This window comes from Orycteropus afer, unplaced genomic scaffold, assembly GCF_000298275.1.
Source record: "Orycteropus afer afer isolate SDZICR_OR568_19922 unplaced genomic scaffold, OryAfe1.0 scaffold01219, whole genome shotgun sequence".
Lineage (NCBI taxonomy): Eukaryota > Metazoa > Chordata > Mammalia > Tubulidentata > Orycteropodidae > Orycteropus > Orycteropus afer.
Window position 1 is genome coordinate 109,489 of NW_006922806.1, and position 12,808 is coordinate 122,296.

Here is a 12,808-nt window from a genome sequence, read left to right on the forward strand (position 1 = left end):
TCATAGCTGTGATTTCTGGGTTATGTCATCTTGTGTATTAATGGTCGGTTGTTATTTGCTATTTTTGGTTTTCTGTTCAAAGGACTCCATTTAGTATTTCTTGTAAAGTTGGTCTGGTTTTAACAAATTCTCTTAGTTTCTGCTTATCTGGATATCTCCTAATTTCACCATCATATTTGAGGGACAATTTTGCAGGTATATAATTCTTGGTTGAAAATTTTTCTCTTTTAGGGTTTTATATATACCATCCCATTTCCTTCTCACTTGCATGGTTTCTGCTGAGAAATCAGAGCTTATTCTTACTGGTTGCATTTTGTAAGTAACTTTTTGTTTTTTTACCATTCAGCTTTCAGGATTCTTTCTTTGTCTTTGGTTTTGATGAGTTTGATGATGATATGTCTTGGTGATTTTCTTTTGGGGTCTATTCTGTTTTGGATTCATTGATCTTCCTGAATAGATATATTCTCAAGGAAGTTCTTTTCCAGCAAATTTTGGACAATTTTTTCAGTGTCTTCTTGTTATGGAATTCCAATGACACATAGGTTATTCTTTTTAATGGTATGCAACATGAACCTTAGGGTTTCTTCATTTTGTTTTGATCTTTTATCTGATTGATTCCTTTTCAAGGAAGTATTCAGGTATTTTTCTTCTATCTCCTTAATTCTGTCTTCCACTGCATCAATGCTTCTCCTATGCCCTTTCAATGTATAATCTCTTTCTATTTTGTAGTAATCTTCTGTCTATCTGTACATCTTGAGATTTTGTATCATTTTTAATTTTTCATTTATTTTGTCATTTTTGTTTTGTATTTTCTTCTGAAATTCTTCTAGGGTTTTGTCTGTGTTTTCCATGATCTCTCTCTCAATCCTTTGAAGATTCCTAAATATATTTCTTTTGGATTCCTTACCAGGGAGTTCCAATGCTGCTTCTCACTCAGGGATATGTTTTGGGTCTGTATCCTGCTTCTTTGTTTCTACCACTTTATCTTGCTTCTTTGTGTGGACTTTGATGGTCTGTTGTCTCCAATACATTGTGATTCTGCTGCATTTAGATCTCTGTTAACTGATTGTGAAGAGCAGCTAAGAGTGAGCCAGGCTTTTCTTGGTGGTTGTTTATCATTTTCCCATTGGTGGAGGAGGAAGTGGTGGCTCTCACTCAGTAAGTAAAGCTGCAGGAGATGTGGGTGTATTTGTGTTATATGGAGACTGTTGCTGTCTCCTGCTCAATTGGACGAAAATACCAATTGAATAACCATCAAAAAAGTAAAAGGAAGTGGACAAAAAATACACCTTGTACTCACACAGGAACAATAACCAAAAAAAAGGGGGGGGGAACACCACAATATCTGGGGAGAGGGCAATAAGAGAAAAAAAGTAAAAAAAGGAGAATAATGAAGAAAAAAAAATGGGAAAAATGCAAAAAGAAAAACAAGGAACAGGGTTAACCACAAGAAAGGAAAAAAAAAATGAATCAGGAACAAGGAAAAGAGAAAAACTGAAAACTAGAACTTGGGAAGGGAGGAATAAAGAATCATAATAAATAGGACAAAAGTAACAATAATAATAGTAGTTTTAAAACAGACAAAAGCAAGCAACCTAAAAAAAAAAAATAATAATAATAATAATTGGGGCAGGGTGGGGCAGGACATCCAGTCTCCATCTGAGCACACAGACTGGAATGGAATTCCTGCCAGCCTAGAAAGTGAGTGGGAGTGAGGGATGGCCGCACTTCCATTCACCAAGAGGGTGTGGGGTATAAGAGTAACAAGGGGCATGTTACACCTTTCCAGTCATTGGTGTCCAGAATGTCCTTGTGGTTCCCAGCAAGTGAAACTTGTTCTTAAGTCCCTGCCATCTGGGAGAATGCTGTTGCTTTAAATATCCAAAATGGTCAAATCCCTTGTAAGCATTCAAAATGGCTACGCCTTTCAGGCAGGCAAAAGTCCACAGCTCAGTCTGCCTTCCTCTTCACTGCTTCCCCTTTTATACACAAGTCACCAGAGCAGTCCTCTGTGCAGTTGCTGGCTATTGGGGCTTATTTTAAAGTTAATTCTTAGGTCCTAACACCAATCGGCAATATCCAAGCTGTCTGTGCTGTCAGGATCGCTGCCAGACTGCAACTCCATATGTCTCAGTTTTGGTGTTTTCATGCAAATTTTTCTGCTTGTTGGAGTTTAATACACTTCTATATTCTTCCCTTCAAGGCTCAGAGGTCCAGGATTATCTTCTGTCTGTGTTAATTGGTTCCCCTTTTCTTTGTTGAAGAGGGTCTGTGCAGTCTTTCTGCCTATTCCACCATCTCTCATTACTTTTCTTTGTTCTGAGTGGGGAGAGACCAATAGCTGCACCTTAGATGGGTCCTCACAAGGTTGTAAGACCCAGTTTCTACTCACCAAAGTAGATGTAGAACATCATCTTTGTGGCTATGTAATTCCAATTGATCTTGATGTTCTCCAAGACTATGATTCTGTGCCTCCAGCTGCAATTACTCAAAGTGTTTGCTTTCTGCTAAGAATTTTTCATTAATTTACTTCCTGTATGCTCTACTATATTCATGAATATATTTTCAGTACATAAGGAGCTCTGGTGGTGCAGTGCCTAAGGCATTTGACTACTAAGCATAATGTATGTTCAAACCCACCAGATGCTCTGTGGAATGAAGATAGGGCAATCTACTTCCATAAAGATTTACAGCCATGGAAACCGAATGGGGTTTGCTATGAGTCAGAATTGACTTGATGGCAGTGAGTTTGGGTTTAGTTTCCATAAATATATATGTAGAAATGTCCTCTGCCAAACCTATGTATATTCACAGGGGCAGTTCCACTCCTGTTCAGTTTACACGTTTATCTATGTATCCATTTGTAGATTATTTTTATCATTGTTATTGAAAAATATCTTTGTTGCTTTTAACTCTTGTACTCCTTTTGTTCTGACCTCTTCCTTATTATATGTTGTCTTTCATTTCACCCAAGTTATTAGGTATCTACCCTCTAGTTAGGAATTTAGCCTCCCTTCCCCTAGTACCTCTGGTAACATTCCAAGAATGTCTCTTTCTGTGAGTAATCTTTATCTTGACTTTTTTATAGTAGTGGTCTCATACAATATTTGTTGTCTTGTGATTGCTTAATTTCACTCAGGATAATGTCCTACAGATTCATCGATGTTGTGAGGTGTTTCTCAGTTTCATCATTATTCTTTAATGTTGCATAGTATTTCATCTTGTGTATGTATCAGTTTGGTACTTAGAATGTTGCTTCTTAAGGCAACTGGACAAGCCAGGAAGGGGATATGGCACAAGACCACAGTAAAAAAAAAAAAACAAAAAAAAAACAAACTTTTCTTACTGTTTTGGTATTGTCTTTTTCCCTATCAGAGTCCCTCATGATGTAAAAAGTTAAAATGCTCAGTTGCTATCATCAAAATGGCACCCAGAAGTGCCTCAGAAAAATAGGTTGGTTGATATACTTCCAAAAAAATAAATATTGAAAACCCTGTGGATCACAGTTCTACTGCAACACACATTCTGTTGCCATGAGTTAATGTCGACTTGACAGAAACTGGTGGCTGTGGTTTCTTGACTCATCATCAGTTTAGTTCCTGTAGCCCTTTGCCCTTTGGCTGGTTTTTATAATTCTGACAAAGTTGATTCTGCCAGTTTCTGATTTTTTTTTTTAAGTTTCTGCATGGGACAAGAACATTGAACTACATATATCACCATCTTGTCTTTTCTCTCTTAATATTATTATTTTAAAAAATCTATTATATCTGATTTACACATTTTTTGGTTGTTGTTCCATACATTGCATGTTTGCATCCGGTCAATTTTGTTCTGGAGCAGAGTAATATCTGTCATACTAAATCTATCACATAACTAGCTACTGACTTTTTAAATATCTTCTGCAATTTGGCCTACTATTTCCTTGATTACTGTTTATTGTTTATCATTTATTTCCTTTTTTTTTAATGTGTGCTGTACTTCCCTTTTCCTGTCTCTCTCTCTTTTCTTAACTTATTGAGTTGAATGCTTTATTTATTTTTTTAAATATTTGTTGTTTCCTATTAAATATATGTGTAAACTCTAAATTTCTTTCTAAGTATTCTTTTAGCTGTACCCTATCAATTTTTCCTTGGAGTGAGTGTTCTATGAAATTCTAAGTATGTGTTTATTTTTATTTTCTTTTAATGTTTGGTTTGATTGCATGCTATTCACTTTCCAAATATTTTGGATTTTTATATCCATTTTATTTTTGGAACTTTCAAACATGCACTAAAGCAAAGCATAATACCCCCATTATGTCATCTGGCTTCAATAATTATTAATATTTTGCTAATCTTATTTAATCTATTTGCAACTGTCTTTTTTTATACCTTTTTAGTGTTATATTTAAAATAAAATCCAAGGCAATATTATTTCACCTGTAAGTACTTCAGCATGCATTTCTAACAAGTGAGACATTAAAAAAAATATATATAATCACAATACTATTATCTGTTTTTGTTCCTTTATGTTAATTTATACTCACCTCATGTTCAAATTATCTTGATTGCCTCAAACCTCTCTTTAGGTTCAGTAGATCTATTGGAATTAAGATGCAAACAACATCGTGTCCACACATCCATCATACTGATTCTTAACTGTCTTCTAATATATAACAAGTCTGCCATCCCATGTGTTTTTATGTCATGCATTTGTTGAAGAAATGGATCCTGTAGAATTTTGACTTGCCTAATTTTATCTTCATAATGTCTTTTTACATGTTTCTCTCTCTCTCTCTCTCTTGAATTACTGTCACTAATCATTGGATTTAGGAGCTCTGGTAGCATAGTGGCTAAGACACTTGCCTGCTAACCAGACGGCTGGCGGTTCAAACCCACCAGCCACTCCTCGGAAGGAAGGTTGGGCAATCCTACTTCCGTAGTGATACTGCCTCGGAAACCCAAGGAGGGGTCGCTATGAGTCCGGGCCGACTCGACGGCACATAACAACAACAACAACAACAATCATTGGATTTATAAGCTTAATATTTAATCAAGAATACTTCACAAGTGGTGCTTTTTACTTCCTTTTGCATCACTTCTATAAGCACATGCTATCTGATTGTCACATTTTTATTTGTGTTAGATTGTTTGGTGGGTTCTCATATTGCCAACCTGTATTTTATATTATTGATTGCTGCTTATTTCCATTATTTCCTTAAGAGTTGCAAAATTAGGTTCTGCTTTTATTATTTCTCCAGAGACTTTTTTTTAAAAAGCTATCTTTTTGTAAAATATTTTCTACTGTTATTGTATTGTGTTCTGAGAACATGATCTGTATGATTTTAATCTTTCAGGATTTATTGAGACTTCCTTTATGTCTTAGTACATGGGTTATTTTGTATATATTCCTGTATCCTTTCCTATGCTTGTAAATAAATTTTATTATTTTTGTTGGGTGTTGAATTTTATATATAGAAATCCCTACTTACCTGAGTTTAATTCATTTCTGAAAAAGTGCTCAGAAGTGAATTTTCTGATAGTGGGATTCTATTTTTCATTATTACAAATGGGGAAAATGATGACTTAATGGCTTGTCTGAAAACTCCAACTGCTTTCCAAAAATATTACAAAATACTTTAAGACCTGTATAAGAACCTATCAAGGATTTTTGCACAATTATCTGTTTAATACTTGGTGAACTCATTTGTAGTTATGTTTCTATGCATAAGTCAACAAACTTGCAACAATCAATTACTATAGTGTAATGTAGATGAACAACAAAATAATATATTAAAGATGCTATCTGAGTTGAATAAGGAGGTGGAAGTGCCTCCAGGCACCTGGAAAACAAATACTGTAGTCCATGAAATGCTAACCCATTAGAGAGGTGCTGTCCAATACTGTGAATGTAAAACCACATGTGCATGTTTAAATTGAAATTAAATAAAAGAGATAAAATAGGTTCCTAAGTCACACTGGCCACACTTCAGGTGCTCAATAGTAACATGTGGCTTGTAGCAACCATACTGGATAGTGTAAATACAGAACATTTCCATTATCATAGAAAGTTCTATTGAACAGCATTGCTTTAGGGAAAGGAGTGAGGGCAATGATAGAGAAAAATGCACCGCACATTTAAACAATAGAAATTTCGGTTGTAATCCCATCAGAAAAACTAATATGATTGCAGCACAGTCTACATTCTCTTGAAATTAGCACAGAACTAAGCTCTTCTTACCACGATATCCACTGCCATTGAGTCAGTTCTGTCTCCTAACAACCCCCATTGGATTTCCAAGACTATGAATCTTTACAGAAGTAGATTGCCTTATCTCCTTTCCACAGAGCAGCTGGTAGGTTTGAAAACCCAACCTTCTGGTTAGCAGAAACCTTCTGGTCTTAGCCAGTATGCCACCAGAGCTTTTTTTTTTTTTTTTTTTTTTTTTTACCACCACACACTAGTAAATTACAATGGGGCTTTGATGTTGATAGTGAATTTTGAGCACACATTTCTTCAAGTCTTTGTCCAAGTATTATGATGGTAGTTTAGATATCAAGATATATACTTGTACATGTCTTCTAGTTTAAGATTATTAATTTCATTTTTTAAAGTGTTGTTATTTTAGCTTATCCTAGGTCTGCTTAACATAGCAGTTTCAGGGAGTATTATATTAAAATCTTCAACCATAATTTGTTTTGTAAATTTTACTTCTTGAAGTCTTGTCCTACCCACCCGCTACCTTTGAGTCAATTCCAACTCACAGCGACCCTATAGGAAAGAGTAGTGTTTCCAAGGCTGTGAATCTTTTTTTTTTTTTTTTTAACTTTTTATTGTGACTTGGGTGAAAATTTATAAAACAAACTCATTTTCCATTCAACAATTCATGCACATTTTATTTTGTGACATTGGTTACAATCACCATAAAGTAACAGCTCTCTTACCACTTCCTTCCTGTTGTTACCTTTTCTCTGTGTCCTTTCCTATGCATTCTTTCCCTCTGATCTTTCTCCTTGTGCAAATGCTGCCCTTCTGATCTCCCATTGTTGATTGTTCTAAAGAGTGTACCTATCTGGTATAATTGTTCACCTCGTAAGCATGTTTACTGTTTGGCTGAAAGTTAAGCCAAAGGAGTGAGTTCAATTCCAGGCCCAAAGGGTGATTAAAGGCCATAGTCTTGGGGGTTTCATCAGTCTCTATCAGACCAGTAAGCCCTGGTCTTTTTTTTATGATTTTGAATTTTGTTCCACATTTTTCTCCCACTCTATCCAGTATCTCCAATTTTGATCCCCTTCTTAGAAGTTGGCAGTGATAGGCAGGCACTATCTAGTTCTTTTCATTTCTGGTTCAGGAAGGATGAGGTTCCTATGGTCCACTAGTCCCTTGACTAGTTAATTGTTTCCATGTATCCTTGATTTTCTTCACTCTTCTTTGCTTCGGATGAGAAGAAACCAATAGTTGCATCTTAGGTGGCTGCTTTCAAGTTTTCAAGATTCCAGTTACTACTCACTAAAGTAGGATGTAGAAGAATGTTTTTGTGTAGTATATTAGGCCAATTGAACTTGAAGTCTCCCATGACCATGATCCCAAGTCCACAGGCTCAATGACTCATTCTCTCAAGGTGTTTGGTTGTGGCTAAGAAGTTGTTATGACTTTGTCCCCTGTGAGCTCCATTATATACATGGACATTTTTATAGCACATACAAATATGTATGTAGAAATATCATCTGCCAAACCTGTATATAATCATGGGTATATTCCCTTTCACTTACCCATATTTGATCATCTTGCCTGTCTACCTATGTGTCAACCCATATATTGTTTGTTATTACTGATTATGCAATACTGTGCTTGTAAAAGTATTTACCTTTATTGTGTGTACCTTTTGTAGACCTCTCCATGTCTTCCTTTTCCTTAGTATTATTGTATTAGTCACTCGCTTTTGCTATATTTCCTTTCCCTTCACCCAAACCAATACATGTCTCTTGCCTAGCTAACAATTTCCCTCCCCTGCCCCCCCCATTCTTTTTAACCATCAAAGAATGATTATTTCCATATGCAAACATTACCTTGTGTTTTAAAATAGTGGACATATACAATATTTCCACTTTTGTGATTGACTTATTTTATTCATGTTATGAGGTGTTGAAGAGATTTTCATGATTCTTTAATGTTACTTAGTGTTGCATTATTTGCATGTACCATAGTTCTGTTGTTCACTCATCTGTTGATGGTCACTTAGGTTGTTTGCATCTCTTTGCTATTGTGAATAGTGCTGGGATGAGTGTGAGTTAGCATATATCTGTTCACATCCAGACTCTCACTTCTTTAGGATGCCTACCTAGTAGTGGGGTTGCTGGATCTAATGGTATTTCTATTTCCAACTTTTTAAGGAAGTGCTGTACCATTTTGCACAGTGGTTGAACTTTTTAAGTCCCACCAACAAGGTATTAGTGTTCTAATCTTTACAAAACTTTGCCAGTCTTTGTTGATTTCTGTCTTATTGAGCTTTGCTATTATTCTGAGGCTGTAACTCTTTATGGAAGCAGACTGTCTCATCTTTCTCCCATGGAGTGGCTGGAGGGTTTGAACTGCTCACCTTTTGGTTTGCAGCCCAATACTTTAACCACAGGAGCAGCGAATCTCCTGAGGTCTTACCATTGGTTGCTTAATATATTTTGAGCCTGAATTATTAGGTACATATGTGTTTATAATCGTTATATGTTCTTGTTTTATTCTTCTTTTTACTAGTGTATATACTCAGAGTGATTCACAAGCTTTATGACTTGAGCAAGTGGGTAAATTGTGATCCACTGAAATGAGGTTGAAAGAGATTTAGGGGACGCTATATTTGGAAAGGAAAACAAGAGGTCTATAAACCAAGTAGTAAACAGATGCACATACACATCTTAAGCATGGATATGGGGAAAAGTGTGCATTATAGATATACATTTTGGAGTCATCAATGTATAGATGATATTTAATACCATAGGACTGAATGAAATCACCTAGAGAGAGAAAGAGTTGAGCTAAGAGGGACAGGGATTAAGTTGTGGGAAACTTCAGCATAAGATTACTAGAAGGTAAGAGGAGAGTTATGTCAAGGAAGCAATGAGAAAAAAAAAGTGTTTTGAAAAGAATATTGTGCTCCTATGTGTCATGTGATGATAAGAGGTGGAAGGTGTGGAGGAAGATGGCATCATACCTGTAGCCTGCACATCTGTTCCCTCTAACATTTCAATTTCTGAATAACTAAGTAAAGCAGACAGAAACAATGATACTGAATTTATGAGCAACTAAGAGAAGATAAGTTATCTGATTTAGTGAAGGCAGAGAAAAAGAGCATATTAAACAACTGGGAAAAATAAACAAGCTTGCTTAGCCAGGGGAGAGACAGAGAAGCAGAGGACTCATTAGCAGTACAAAATATTGGCAGAGAAAAGGAGGGAAAAAAATACCACAGAATCCACAGAGACATGGGGTACTCAGAATACCCACACCAGGACTTTTTGACAGAAGCCTTTGGAGTTGAACTGAATGAGTAGATAACCTTTCTGGAAAACAGATCGACCACCCCCCTCCTTGGCTCAGCCTGCCACAGAACTCAGAAAGGAGTTGGGGAAGAGAAGAGGCTCCCACTGAGTGGGCAGAGCCCCAGAGGAAGTGCACAATGGCAGGCTGAAGTTCAAATTTTCCATGATTGCTTTTTAGCACAGAATGGACCATGGTACTGGGTTTCTCTGGCTTCTCAATTCAAGGGAAAAATAGTGACCTTCTATCCGTTGGGCTGTCTGTCAATTTTGAACTGCAGGTGTCTGAGTAATAGTAGTATGTCATCATTAGCAGCCATCCCTGGAAGACAAACCACACTGCTTGAACCAGCAGCACCTCACCCAAATGTGGAAAACAGGGACTCACTACTGGCACCATTGTTTTTTATTCCTTTCTTTCTCTTTTTTCCCCTTCTCCCAAGCCTCATCCAATAGAAGGAACAAATTAAACCACCACAACACTTGTTCATCCCAACTCCAAATCCCCTTCGTAATGAACAGAGATATGCATCCACATCCTCACCATTGATTCCACTAATGCAAAGAGAGCTATACAGCAACTCAGTATACCCAAATTTATAACCAAAGAAGCACACCTGTTTCACATTTTCAGATATAGTGAAACATAAAATCAGGGTGAAACAAATCAATACATAACTAACAGTTAAAGACAACAAATTCAAAATGTCTAGGAAACAGCAGACAACCACAAATCAAACAACAAAAAAAGGACAAGGCATTAGAAACAAAACCACAAACAAAGGTCTCAATATATATGGAGGAAGAGGAGGCAATAGAATTATCTGAGAAGGAATTCAGAAGCTATGTTTATAGGACTCTCCAAGTGCTCAAGGAAACCACAAACAGAATCAACAAGAAGACAGACAGTACCCTGGAAGAACTTCAGGAAAATCTTCCAAGAAGAAAATAACAAATACACAATTAGAAGTCATACAAAAACAGCAATTAGAAGTCCAGAAGATGAACATTGAAATTACAGAGTTAGACAACACAGTACAATGACAAAAGAGTAGACTAGAACTGGCTGAAGAACACATATTCTAACTGGAAGACAAATTCCTTGATGCCAGCCTGTATTAAGAAAAATCAGAAAAAAAAAGATTTAAGAGAAATGAAGAGAACCTAAGCGTTATATGGGATGACATGAAAAGAAACAACATACACTTCATTGGAATACCAGAACAAGAAGAGGCAATTAAAAAAAGCAAAAACAACAAAAAGAAAAAGCTGAGAAAATTGCTAACAGAAAATTTTCCGCATATCATGAAGGAAGAAAAGATATTTGTCCAAGAAACTCAATGAACCCCATTACAGGACAGATCCCAAGGGAAAGTCACCAGACATATCATAATCAAACTCTCCAAAACCAAAGATAAAGAGTCTTGTGAGCAGATTGGGAAAAGTAAAATGTCACCTACAATGGACTACCAATTAGACTAAGCTTTGATTACTTAGCAGAAACCATGCAGTCAAGAAGGCAATGGGACAGCATATATAATACACTGGAGGAAAAGAACTTCCAACCAAGAATTCTATATCCAGCCAATTTCTCCCTAAAATATGAGGGTGAAATCAAGAAATTCTCAGACAAACAGAAATTAAGGGAATTTTTGAAAACTAGGCCAACCCAACAAGAAATATTAAAGGGAGTCCTTCCAAAAGACAATCCACAACACATAAAAACAAATTAAAATCAGGACACTTGACATCAACACTTAGATACCAAACCAGAAATAAGGTTTAAATATAAGCTCATAAAACAATGGACACAAAGAAATAAGGGTGTCAATCTGCACATGACACCATCAACAAAGCAAAAGAGGGAATAAAAGTTCTAATTACAAAACGTCAAAATGCAGAGGAAGCACAAAAATGTCTTTATAGAACTGACAGTTCCAAACTTAAAGAGATAAGGATTTACTTTAGGATAATAAAAAAGAAAATTATCAATCCCTCTAAAAAAATCCAGAAAGAAGAAAAGTATATGGACTTAGTAAGCACAAAACCAACAATAATGAAGGAAGAGAAGAAAAACTTGATAATAAAGTGAGCTCAGCACAGAAAAATATTTGGAACAAAGAAATCACCAACAAAACCACACACACACAAAAAAAATTAAAAAACCACAATAGAATGACTGCAATCAATTCATACCTATCACTAATTACACTCAATGTGAATGGACTAAATGCACCAGGCAAGAGAAAGAGAGTGGTTGATTGTATAACAAAAGAAGACCATTACATACGCTGCCTACAAGAGACCCACTTTAGACACAAAAGTAAAAACAAATTAAAAATTAAGGGGTGACAACAAATCTCTCAGACTTCCAGTAAGATGAAAGAATAGGCAGACAAACTACACAGACCCTCTTCAACAAAGGAAAGAGAAACCAATTGACTGAGATACAGAAGATAATTCTGGAGCCCTGAGCTTTGAAATAAAGTAGATTAGGCACCAGTTAGTGGAAAAACATGAATGAAAACAATAAGTAAGGAGACAGACGGAGCTGCAGACTGTCAGCTACTCTGAAGGGACCAACACCCTGAGTATTTCCAAGTGGTGTTGGGACTTGAAAATTGATCTAGAGATCATCCCTGGTCACCAAAGGCTGCAGGGGCAACTGTGCTGGTGGCCTATGACTAGGAAGGGAAACAGCAAGGAGGGAGCCAACCTGAGCTGTGGTCTTTCCGCTGTCCAGAGGTAGCATCCATTTTGATTGTTTACAAGCTGTGGCTCTTTTGGATATTTAAAGTAACCAAGGTGAATCCATCTTGAATGTTTACAAGCAGTGGCCATTTTGGATATTTAAAGTGACAGCATTCCCATTCAGATTCCAGGTACTGAAGAATAGGCTCCATTTGCCAAGGACAGCAGGGAAGGACAAAGGCTGACAATGGGAAAGGAGACAGATGGTGAGTGTATAAGTGCTGTCAACGAGTGAATACAGGAGCACAGTACCCTGATTACATAGACAACATCCAAACAAAACAAGGAAAGGAAAATCGTGCATAAGTCACTCCAACATAAAACCACCAATTAAATATAAACACAAAAATGTCTTGGAGAAAGAAGACCATCACAGTCCACAAAAAAGAAGTAAGATAAAGCAATAGAAACAAGGGACCAAGATACAGACCCAGAACACATCCCTGAGGACGAAGCGGCATTGGAACTCCCTGATAAGGAATTCAAAAGAATTATATTTAGGTACCTTCAATGGATTGAGAGAAAGATCAAGGAAAACACTGACAAAA

At 36.4% G+C, this 12,808-nt stretch overlaps 1 protein-coding gene across 1 annotated transcript in view; it reads left to right on the plus strand.

The window, feature by feature from the left end:
• The window catches only part of HEPH (hephaestin), a 163,184-nt gene that overhangs the window by 84,659 nt on the left and 65,717 nt on the right, over positions 1-12,808 (plus strand). The window lies entirely within an intron of this gene.